Genomic DNA, 12,674 nt, shown 5'->3' on the forward strand with positions numbered 1-12,674 from the left:
TTTAAAACAGGATATGCAACTGTCTTCTCCTTTTGGTTACTTTGTACTACAACACATACTGTTTGTTCCAGAGGAAATATTTTGTCTGCAGCATTGTTTCTGTAAAACTTCTTGAAACTACACTCATGGACTTTGCTATAACCCAGCTGTTTTAAAGGATACCTGTAAAATTCTTAAAGTTAATTATATATTGAAACCTGTTGTGAGATCATTTTTTTTTAAATTATTTCTCTTATATCTTATGGTATTCATAATAACACAACAGATGGCTTCCTGGTTTTAGAGAGTCTATTGACATAGTTTGGTGACATCTGTAATATGATTGCTGCTGAATAATATTGTAGAACATTTAACTGGAATGGCTAACATTGGTTGAGACAGGAAACACAGTACTACTCCTAGCTGCCGTAGTAAAAGTAGGAATCACTCTTCCATTTGCCGATTATAACAGTTCTAGTGACATCATGGCCTCAAGGATTTTGGCCTTTAACCAGTATGTGTACTGTCCCAACCAGTAAATACAATTTGCACCAAATAAAGCAAAAAGGAACATCGTACAAAGCAGTGTTAAAAAACATGAGATAGTTGGCTTAGCTGGCCAGTTCTTTGTTAGTCAGGGAAAACTACTGTATAGTTTAATTTGGGGAAATAAAAGCCTGGAAACATACTGGGTCTCCTACTGTCCCCGCTGCACTAGAAGTGTCCTAGCAGGTACCTTACTACTATGGATACAAATGAGAAGAAATGTGATCCTTATCTATGTCATATGCTACACAATCTATTTGTTGTCAAAATTATATTCTTGCACAATTAAAACATGTTTCACTTGTTAAACCAAAGATGTTGCATGACAATGGATCAAAACAATAATCAATAAAATTGAAGCATATACAATATACTTAGATTGCAAGCGCATAAGCAGGGACCTCAAAAGCCCACCATTCCTGACAGGAACTTTGTGTCAGAGGACCATCAGGCTAGATTGGAGGCTTATAGGTAGGGTTCTCAACGCCTGATGTATCTGTATGTATTAATGTATATTTGTTATGTATGTGTTAACTGCCCAATTTAAACTGTATAGTACTGTGTAATTTGCTGACACTAAATAAATAAGATAATTTGGAATAATAATTTCACAGACCTCAGGCCTAAGACACCTGGGACTTCCAGGTCCCACATGGGAGCCCTCACTGCACTGCCGGATGGTCTCCACGCCGGACTCTATCAGCCCCAAGTCCACCAGAGCAGCAGACGCATGCGTTCCACCGGACAAAATGGCAAACGCATGCGTTCCACCTGCAAAAGCTTGCTGTCCACCATCCAATATGGCGGACGCAAGTACCCTATTTAGGAAACTACAGGCACCTGAAGAAGACACGCCCTCTCTGACATCACAGTGTCCAGGAATCTGTATGCTACTCCTCCTCTTCCTTTCGCTTCCCTCGCAACAGAGATGACTGGGATACCAGGAAGTTCAAAGACCCACTGCACCATGCCTTCAGAGTTAGGTTATTCTGAGCCTTTGTGCAGAAGATATCTCAGCATTCTTGTTACTGTTTTTGTCCCTGTCCCTGTTCCCGCTCCTGGTCCCTTGTCCTTCTATCAGACTTCCCAGTTACCAGACTTCGGCTCTCATTTGGACATCAATACCTGCTGCCCACCAGTACCTCAGAACTATTCCTTACTACGGCTTGCCTACTCCTTCTGCTTAGACGTCTCGGAATTTCTATACCTATATCTGGCCCCTGCCACTTGGTTCCAACACCACAAGGTACTATCTCCAGATGTGACAAATAATAATAATAATAATTACAATTAAACAAACTTCAAAACTGATGTTTCACATGTTAATACAGGAATAAGGTCTACAAGCACTACATATTTAAATTAAGCTGTATTTAGTTTCATTCAAAAGTAAACTTGGTGGGTACATTTGAGTAGTAAGCACTAGTCGAAGTGGAGCTCAGTGCCCATTACTGAATGGTCCATTTATATTTTTTATCTCATCAGTCCATAAATCCTTTGAAAAATCTGTGTCCCCCCTCCAGACAAAACACTCCAAGCTAACAAAATAAATCCAGCAAAGTTTTTGTCCTGCAGCTTTCTTGGCTGGAATAAGAAGGAGAGTACATTGCACCATGCTGTACTTGGTCTGGATTTTAGAAAGGTGTTGGAGTACCAGCCCACCCTGCTCTTCTGGATACTCCACTCCAAAAACCTATTACACAATTTATAAGTTTCACACTTATATTTTAATTATTTATTGTGCTTATCTTTCCCTGAGGCTTTAATGTTACATGTAAGGGCAAACAAAATATGCCAAAGTATATACTGCCCATCCACTACTTTACTAGCCTTTCTGTCACTAGCCTTTCTGTCACACTATATATATATATATATATATATGCCAAAGTGGTCCCAGTGGTCATGAGTACTCATGAGTGACTCCTAAGCTGGGAGAGTGGCTCCATCAGATTCCAAGAACGATATCAGAACACTCTGTCCAGAAGAGTACAGAGCTAGGAGTGGCTAAGATACTGCCCAGAACCCTCAAACTTCTCTGATACAGTCTGATAACCCTCAAACAGGTCTCTGATAGAGGATCCGAGGTTGAGAAAGACACATACCATCCAAAGGGGTGAGAAGATTTTTTATACTTTGTTTAAATAAATATTACTGGTTTACTGACACTGATGCTTATCTTTGTTTTGCTTGAGACACATATGGAAGTGGATATTTTATCTAGAAGAACCACAGAAACCACAGCCTTTAAGACAGAACAGTATACTTCTCTTATATGTGTGAGTGTACATTTTGGAAATGCTTCTATTTGATTACCAATAGTTTTAATATATAACACTATACTGAAAATGTTAAGCTAAGTGGTTTGGTGAACCACAATTTCCTTTTTTAGATATATTTGAAGTAGAAAACAAATAGCTTCTCAGAGTTGCTAACAGATACAGATCTATAGAAAGATGTATATTGTAAACTACAGTATTATTCACCCTTTGTCTATCCAACTAATTTAGGATGTTGGGAACTGTAGTGTCTCATAGTGAGAGAGGGAGAAGTTATTTACACAGCTGTTCTGCTGCACAAAAGAACAGAGACTGGTGGTTCTGGGCCTCAAGTCATATTACAGTGATTTGAACATTTTGGAACTACTTGTTGGAAATACACTCAGCTATGAAAATATTGGGAAAGTCTGAATGTACCTCTGCATTCCTATTCATAGTAATGGCACTACATGTGTGTTTAAAGCTTATATTATTTTCCCTAAACGCTAAAAACATTTCATCCAAACATTGGTTACATTAATAATCTGCACATGGGTTTTTGCCTTAAAAAGGAAGCAAAAAATGAATAGTATGTTTCTATGCAACGTGAGTGTCCTTCTTAACACATTCTTTGGCTACTGAATGATTCTTTTTCAAAGCTGCTACTTTTCAACTACAATACTCAAATCACTGATACAATTTTTCTGTCTAACAGGTCTGCATGAATTGGTCCATAGTTTGATTAGATTTTCCACTTTGGAACTATGAGCATAACACAATCTTAACTACTAAATGGAAAGGAAGATCTCTGTCATCTTGGTTACTGGTTGTGGGTAATATTGTACGTAATCAAATTCCACTATGACAGTCTGTATGGAATTAAAATTGTAATCGCCAATATCTACTTGCCATGAATATGTACCAAATTGATGGCAAAAACATTAACTAGGACTTAAGTAACCATTTCATAAGTGAAGGTAAATGTGTCTCTAACTACACAATGTACTTATCTGGCAAAGGATTTATTCATTAAATTAGCTCTGGTGAAACATACATAGGAAAAACCAAATGTCCCATTACCATTTACATTATTCTGCAGCTAATTTACAATTTAACATATTGAGCACACATAATTTGTGCAGGTTTTACATTTCATTAGGCATTATTATAAGTTTAACTATATTTATTAACTATAATAATTTGTGTGATAAACAAAACATTTTATATAACTATCATTGTTTTCATACTGATACTGATATAAAACGTGTCATAATGAAAAGGTTTTTAGTGACATGCTATAGTAGCTAGATATTATGAAGATAGAACTTGTTGGATGACTAAAGTCATAGCACATGTTGATGTTAACAATAGCCTTTGTGTGTCTCTTTTTCAGTTTTATATCCCTTCCCCTGAAGCTCCAGAGTTATCCAGAATTAAAATACATATGTGTAATTGTACAAGGTTATTCATTGGGGTGTCTGTTATTCTATAGTCAGATACTGACAGATACATAGGGAGGAAGAACTTGGGGGTCCTAAACAAACATGCCCTAATTTAAAAGTTAGACTACTTGAGTCTCAAGGAGATGATAACAAGTCACAATATTAGATAATGGTTAAAGCTGGGTGACAGGGCGGGACGATGTTTGTTACAGAACACAGTCTTCTGTAAATTGTAAAAACTCATTGAAAAAGTTCTTAGACTTTCATTCTGTGACCACAGTTGCTATAATGCAGCCTTCCACATCTTACTCACATTGTTACAGTTGCCTTGCAAATTGATCTTGTAGTTAACTATTATTGGAATATATAAACATCATTTTGAAGTCTTTGTGTATTAAAAGTGTCCCTATATTTGCAACGTGCATAGCCAGGTCCAGTAATATCTATCTGAAAAGAGAATTTAGGCCACTCCCCCCGTTTGCCTACCGTCAGTTAATTTTACGTATACTGACACAGTCCAATTTATGTAGTTGTGTAGTTTTGCTCAAGCTTTTACTCATTTATAGAGTTAGTAATTAGATCACATAACCACTTTGAAAGGGAGTATGATGAGTAAGGGGGTAATGCCTAAAGGCTTTATTTCTCAATTACGCACCCCTCTCTTATAGGTGGGAAGCTAACCTGGGTGATTGTTTGGATGGGTGAACTGGGAGCATATGGATAGGTCTGATGCACGAAGAGCAAGAGTTCAAGACACTTCTAAGATGATATACAACTGCTGTACAGCATGGTTGTGGGAAAAAGGTATCTAAATATGTAGTGGTACTGCCCCAGGTTTCCAGCTGTGCAGCGTGAACAGAACTTGCAAAAGTGCTGCGTGACCCCTACATTTTTTTCTGTTGAGATCCTTCATTTTCCTCACTAGGTCAGGGAATAAATTAATTATGAAAGGGGCTCTGGCAGAATGCAGAGCAATCACAGAGGTATGGTTCAACCAATTTAACCAGTTCAATGTTTGCATCATATTCAGGCCAAAATCAAGAAACACTGCTAATGAACAAGCTTGCTTCTTTAGCACACAAAAACCCTACATCTTTCTATAAAATTTGGTCCCCATGGCTAGCAGATACTGTATTGAAGACATTAGGATAGGTAATCACACATAATTTGTCCCTAGAGTATTAGATGAGATCATTCCCTACTCAACTGAAATGATTTGAGTCTGGTATGGGTCCCCCTGGTTTCTGTTTTGATATTACTTTCACCCACGTGTTGTCACTCTGGCTGATAATTAGATAAATCACCATTATTGATGCTCAGTGCTATAAGCTTATTTGATTATTATGACAGCATTACGTTGTTACAATCTTTACTCTTACTTATTCTCCAGTACTGATATTGTCATATACACACAGGATGAGATCTACATTTATAATCCCCACAATTAGTCCTTTTAGAAGTGTGCTCACTGTAACCCCTCAAACATCAAGTGAAACTTGTTAAGAAAACTCAAAGAATTAGAGTGAGACAAAAAGTACCCTAATATATATATATTATCCACACACACTATATGGACAAAGGTAATGGGACACCTGACTATTACACCAACAGGGACTTTAATGACATCACATTCTAAATACACAGACATTAATATGTAGTTGGTCCCCTCTTCGCATCTATAACAGCTTTCACTCTTCTGGGAAGGCTTTTGGAGTGTTTCTGGCAATTTATCCAGTTGTGAGCCTTGCTTTGTTCACTGGGGCACAGTCTTACTAGAAAAGAAAATGGCCATACCCAAACCGTCCCCACAAAGTATGAAAGAATCTCTTGGTATGCTGAAAGGGACATACCAGAATGCAATGTCATAAAAGTCCATGTTGGCGTAATGGTCAGGTGTCCCAATATTTTTTGTCCATATGGTGTGGGTATAGAGATAGATAAATAGATAGATAAAACATTAAAAAGCCCATAAACCTGTTTCTCTTATTCCCATTATTTTCTAACACACTTATTTTATGAAAAAATGCACCTTAAATATCAAACTAACATAAGAGTTTGTCACTTTAAATAGAAAATAATACGGAACAGTATGTCTGTGCCTTATTTCTTTGGCACTAAAAGCCATCATCAGTTCCACAGTAGTGTTTATTACATATGCATATTTAGAGCAGCTGGGAATATCATCTAAAAGATGAAATACATACATAAGTCCATCAAATATATTCAGGTCTGTCAAATTCCTACCGTAACCTTTTTAGCAACAGTGGGAAGTAGGACACTCATTTTACCACTCTTTTATGACGGTGATAATGGTTAAAAATGTACCTTTCAGGAAATAACTGGCACACAAATAAGAACAGACAGGAGAAGAAATCCATACTGGGAGAAACCCCAAAGAAATTCAGTCTCAGCAGCCAATCTTCAAAGAAGCAAACGAGGAAATAATTTTACGGACCTCCAGACTATTAATGTTTAACTAGTACTGACTTCTCAGTCATGTTATACTAACTGTTCCATATAAACAGTTTCCCTTGCTTTTCCTTTTTAAATTGTAAAAAAAATATTAGATATTTTTTATGCGTGTTACATAGTTGTATGTTATTTTCAAAGCAATGTCTAATACCTCTAAACTAAGTTAATGAATTGTGATGACCCATGTTAGACCAACTAACTGGTATTAGACCCAGAGCTAGTAGCCTGTACACAGCTAGCCACAACCCTATCACATACGTTTCTTGCCTCTTATAAGGAGTGAGTGACCGCTAGACAGACAACCCTTTGAAGTTCTCTAGTATGATTATACCCCAGTGTTCCAATTAATAAGTTAAGTGGTTTAATAATACTTTTTGAACCAAGGGCTATTAATCCTACAAAAAAACCTTTCCCAAAACCTACAATACAGGAGACCGGAGTGAGAAATTTTGACCTCATGCATTCGTCACCAATTCAGTCTTTTCAGTTTTAAGAATTTGAGAATAAAGACCACAGGTTCTTGTTCATGAGATTTTTACTCTACATGTATCTAACATTTTGCTTCTAAATGTTGAAAATGAGCCACATGTTTTGCCGCTCTATCATTCTATTTAAATAATATTTAGTACCGTATTTTTCGCTCCATAAGACGCAGTTTTTTTCCTCCCAAAGTAGGATGAAAAATCAGCCGCGTCTTATGGAGCGAAGATGCAGGCAGGCAGGCAGGGAGGGGGGGGCAACGATATACCGTATTTATCGGCGTATAACACGCACTTTTTTAACTAAAATCCGGAGCTTAAACCCTACCTGCGTGTTATACGCCGATAAATCCGGGGTCGCAACTGAGGCAGGCGGCGGCGGCCGCCAGCAGAGGAGTCCTGGATTTCTGCCAGTCAGGGGGGCCCAAGGGGTGCCGAGCGGTTGCTGAAGACAACCGCTCGGCAACTCTCGGGCCCCCCTGCCTGACAGATATACAGGAATCCTTTGCTGGCGGCGGCCGCCACCGCCGCCTGCCTCAGCGCTTCAACTCCTGTGTTGGAAGCGTTTGTCTCGGGTGCCGGCGCTTTACGCTGGGCGCCGGCATATGACGTCAGACGCCGGCGCTCAGCAGTGAAGCGCCGGCACCCGAGACAAACGCCTCACGCTTCCAACACAGGAGTTTAAGGTAAGTGACCGGGGCGGGGGCGGGGGCGGGAGATCCTGAGAAGGGGGGGTTAGGGAGTTAGAGGGGAGATCCTGAGAAGGGGGGGTTAGGGAGTTAGAGGGGAGATCCTGAGAAGGGGGGGTTAGGGAGTTAGAGGGGAGATACTGAGAAGGGGGGTTAGGGAGGGAGGTCTTACTGTGTGTGTCTTACTGTGTGTGTGTGTCTCACTGTCTCACTGTGTCTGTGTGTGTCTTACTGTGTCTGTGTGTGTCTTACTGTGTGTGTCTTACTGTGTTCATAGCTTATTCAGTTATTGTAATAAATATTTTAGCCCATTTTTTAGCTCAAAATATTTTTTCCTTTTTTTTCTCCTCTAAAATCTAGGTGCGTCTTATCAGCAGGTGCGTCTTATAGAGCGAAAAATACGGTATATTGTAAACATAATAAAATTATGTTTTTGTTTACTGCCAACACTGCTAATTATAAAACTGCTAAGAATGAAACATTCAAGAAAGCATTAAGACAATCTTTCTTTATCAGATGACATGTAGTTTGTCACAATGTCAAAAGGCTTTTATTGGTATTTCTTGGGATTTACTTTTTTCTGATGTTTGTTTTTGTTTCAGTTTAAAACCTTACGCAGGACAATCCCTGGAAGGCTGTAAGAAAGGAAATTTGAAAGGCAAACCCTTGCCCTGATACCCCCTCCTGCATGCACTTGATGGTTAATAAAGAGGAGAGTAAGACTCTGGTATCCCCTACTAGTTTAGTCCCCCACGCAGTTGCATAGTACATCTATGTGATAAGGCTGACCTGGTAACCTGAAACTTTTGATCTCTCCAATGTCACAATGCATAATGAAGGGCTCACACCAATGAACTTCTCCAGTTAAAATGGTGACGTTTTCAACTTACTTGTAAACACACATAAACACCAGTTTGCCTTATGTGCCTCTCACATCTTTTCTTCTAATCAGTATTGGTACATAAAAGATTTGTTCGTTCAGTCACCTCTGAGTTACAAAAACTGTATTGATAAGGGATGCTATCAAGTCCACCTACAAATTCTTTATAATGGTCAGATTGTTATTCAATAGGATACCCAGATGTTAACTTGGCATACCTGAATGCGCTTTTCAATAGGTCCAAATTCTTAAGTGATGTACTAATTATTGTGTCCTTTAAGCAATAAAAAATAGCTTTATTATTGTAGTACAAAATATACCGTATTTTTCGCTCTATAAGACGCACCTGCTGATAAGACGCACCTAGATTTTAGAGGAGAAAAAAAAGGAAAAAATATTTTGAGCTAAAAAATGGGCTAAAATATTTATTACAATAACTGAATAAGCTATGAACACAGTAAGACACACACAGTAAGACACACACAGACACAGTAAGACACACACAGACACAGTGAGACACACACACACACACAGTAAGAGACACACACACACAAACACAGTAAGACACACACAGTAAGACCTCCCTCCCTAACCCCCCTTCTCAGTATCTCCCCTCTAACTCCCTAACCCCCCCTTCTCAGGATCTCCCCTCTAACTCCCTAACCCCCCCTTCTCAGGATCTCCCCTCCCCCGCCCCGGTCACTTACCTTAAACTCCTGTGTTGGAAGCGTGAGGCGTTTGTCTCGGGTGCCGGCGCTTCACTGCTGAGCGCCGGCGTCTGACGTCATATGCCGGCGCCCAGCGTAAAGCGCCGGCACCCGAGACAAACGCTTCCAACACAGGAGTTGAAGCGCTGAGGCAGGCGGCAGTGGCGGCGGCGGCCGCCGCCAGCAAACGATTCCTGTATATCTGTCAGGCAGGGGGGCCCGAGAGTTGCCGAGCGGTTGTCTTCAGCAACCGCTCGGCACCCCTTGGGCCCCCCTGACTGGCAGAAATCCAGGACTCCTCTGCTGGCGGCCGCCGCCGCCTGCCTCAGTTGCGACCCCGGATTTATCGGCGTATAACACGCAGGTAGGGTTTAAGCTCCGGATTTTAGTTAAAAAAGTGCGTGTTATACGCCGATAAATACGGTATATCGTTGCCCCCCCCCCCCCTCCCTGCCTGCATCTTCGCTCCATAAGACGCGGCTGATTTTTCATCCTACTTTGGGAGGAAAATAACTGCGTCTTATGGAGCGAAAAATACGGTATTTAAATTCTAAGGTTTTTTTTCATCATGCTTCCAGAATTTGAGCTTTGGTTCAAATATTTGCACAAGTCAAGATCCACGTTTTATAATTTATGAGTGCAAAGGATTACATTTTAATGCTTCTCTAGGGACAAGGTTTAGACTGGTTTATACGACCTGTCAATGCTGTTTTTTTCCCTTTTTTAATGCTAGGTTTAACTAAAAGAGAATGTCAGATTTAATATAAAAAATATACAAAAAATAGTATACATTTCTGATCTAAGCTGATTATGTGATGATGATCAGATATTTTAACTATGCGTTTTTAAAATTAGCACAGGATTCATACAGTGTTGAATATTGACCTTCAAAAATACAAAGATAAAACAATGATAAAACACATTATAAAGTGTAGTATTGTTATGGATGGAATAAATATATGTGAAGATTCAAATACACCCACAATTAAAAGGCAGATCTGAAAGAAATGTTGAGGGGTCCTAGTGCCATAACATAGTGGACTCTTCTGCAAATCATAAACAAAAGGCTCGATACATGTATGTACACTGTTTCGGATGTAAATGGTTGTGTCTAAGAATGTCACTGAATGTGTGAAATTAGTGGTAGCCTATAGGTAGGGGCGTAACTCGTTTTCACTGCAAGGTAACCCCGATACGTTCCTGTTTCCCGTGCTGGGTTAAAATAGTTTAGAAAGGGCCCTTCCGACCTGGATCGGTGTGAGGAGACAGGAGCAAGGGGTCACATCGGGCCCCCTAGAGGCACGGGCCCCGTCGCAGCTGTGACCGATGTAGTAAAGCCAGTGTCTATAGGCAAATATATTATGAAGCAAATAATGTCAGTTTTGACTGAAAGTCAGTTAGCAAACTAAATCATATTTAAGTGCAAACTTAAAAAACAAATTAGGCTTTAGGTTTGGACATAGCATACAATATTTGTAGTGAGTCCTGCATGGTCTAAAAGATACATAGAATTTGACAACAGACAAGAACCGTCCAGCCCATCTTTTCTAAAAAAAAAAAAAAAAAAAGTTGCTACCAATGCTAAATAAATCAAATGGCCATGTTTTAGGTCATGTTCTTTTATTCAGTGTATAAAATACTTTGGTTACCTATATTTTTACACATGAGAATCTATGTTCACAAAATCGTTAACAAGCATACATATTCTTATTTGAGATTTAAGTTAATATAAGAGTTATGTTAATATGAGTTATTAAATTTGGACTACCAACGAGCCAAAAGGGAAAAACAAGTATATTAAAAAGCTTTTCCATCTATCTGACAAGAGGCATCTTGTGGAAAATAATCTGGATCTCAGCTGACAAAAGAGCCACCTGTACTGCGTGCAGCTGTCTTCATTCATTAAATGTTGGTATCTGTACTCTGCATACTCTCAAAAGTACTTATTTAAAAAAATGTCAGTTTGTCGCAACAAGAAACAGATTTATAGTCCTGTGCAGAGACCTTATACACGTCAGGAAAACTTGACTTGAGAATAATGAATCCATTAATTGAATATATTAAAGAGAAGTTCTAAGAGCAACACAGTCAATAGCCAAAAACATTTATTTTTTTCTAGCAGGACACAACAGGCTAAGTTTCCAATTTGTAAGCATTATTTACTCACTGGACTTCTGCTTTAGCTGAACTTGTGGGAGCAAAAGCATTTGGCATGTAATTCATTTCTGTGCACTGTACATGTATATTCCATTCGCAAACACCCTTTTTATTACTTCCCTACATGGCTGGATTATCACTATTATTATTATTATTATTATTATCTTTTATTTATATAACAATTTAAGCAGCGCTTCTTACAATACATATATATTCAAGGGGTATGACAAGACTAAGACAAACCGATACATTAAGTGGAGAGAGACCTGCTCGCAAGCTTACAATCTTGAGGGAGTGGGTTGAGGACAAACATAAGGAATAGAGAAAGGAGAAAAGTAGTGTTGGGGTTGTATCAGTGACCGGGAAGTTCTAACAACAAAGATGGTATGCTTCTCTGAAGAAGTGGGTTTTCAGATTTTTCTTGAATGTTGGGAGGGTGAGAGCTGAAAGTTCATTGGAAGGAGGTTCCAGAGGTATGGAGCAGCACAAGTGAAGTCTTGTAGACAGGAAAAGGATAAGTGAGGAGGAAAGCAGAAGCCCATGCACAAAGATCACTGCTTCCCAATATTACCAGTGTGAAGCAAGCCCTGTTCCCCTAATAACCACCTCTTCTTTCTCAATATCTCCCCATTCTTACTATGTCTCCCCATCTCTCTTCTTTCTCGTTATATCTCCCCTATATCTTTCTCTTTATCTTTTCTCTCTACTTTCTTACTGTCTATTTCTACATTTTCTCCTCTCTTAACTTTCTTAATTCCTATGGAGGGAGCACGAGGTCAGTTCCTACAGAGCTCTGTTTCAGTCTTTCATTGTGGTGCACACAGCTTCAGTGCTAAGCATCGCAAGGAAGTAGTAAAACATAGGTCCGTATGAGCAGAGCTCGCACTCCATTTATTTTGGGCCAGTTATAGGGAGATCCATGACCTCCCCAACCAGCCCTGCTCCTCCAGTGGTGGGCAGTCCAGACCGCCTTTTACGAGAGCTGGCAGGGTTGTGGACACCTTGCCCAACCCTGGGCTCAAGGGCCCTGTGTTAAAGGTGGCCTTGTCTACATGTGCACATGGTCTT

The sequence above is a fragment of the Sceloporus occidentalis genome, unplaced genomic scaffold (genome assembly GCF_023333645.1).
Source record: "Sceloporus occidentalis isolate IW3139 unplaced genomic scaffold, rSceOcc1.0.p SCAF_19, whole genome shotgun sequence".
NCBI lineage: Eukaryota > Metazoa > Chordata > Lepidosauria > Squamata > Phrynosomatidae > Sceloporus > Sceloporus occidentalis.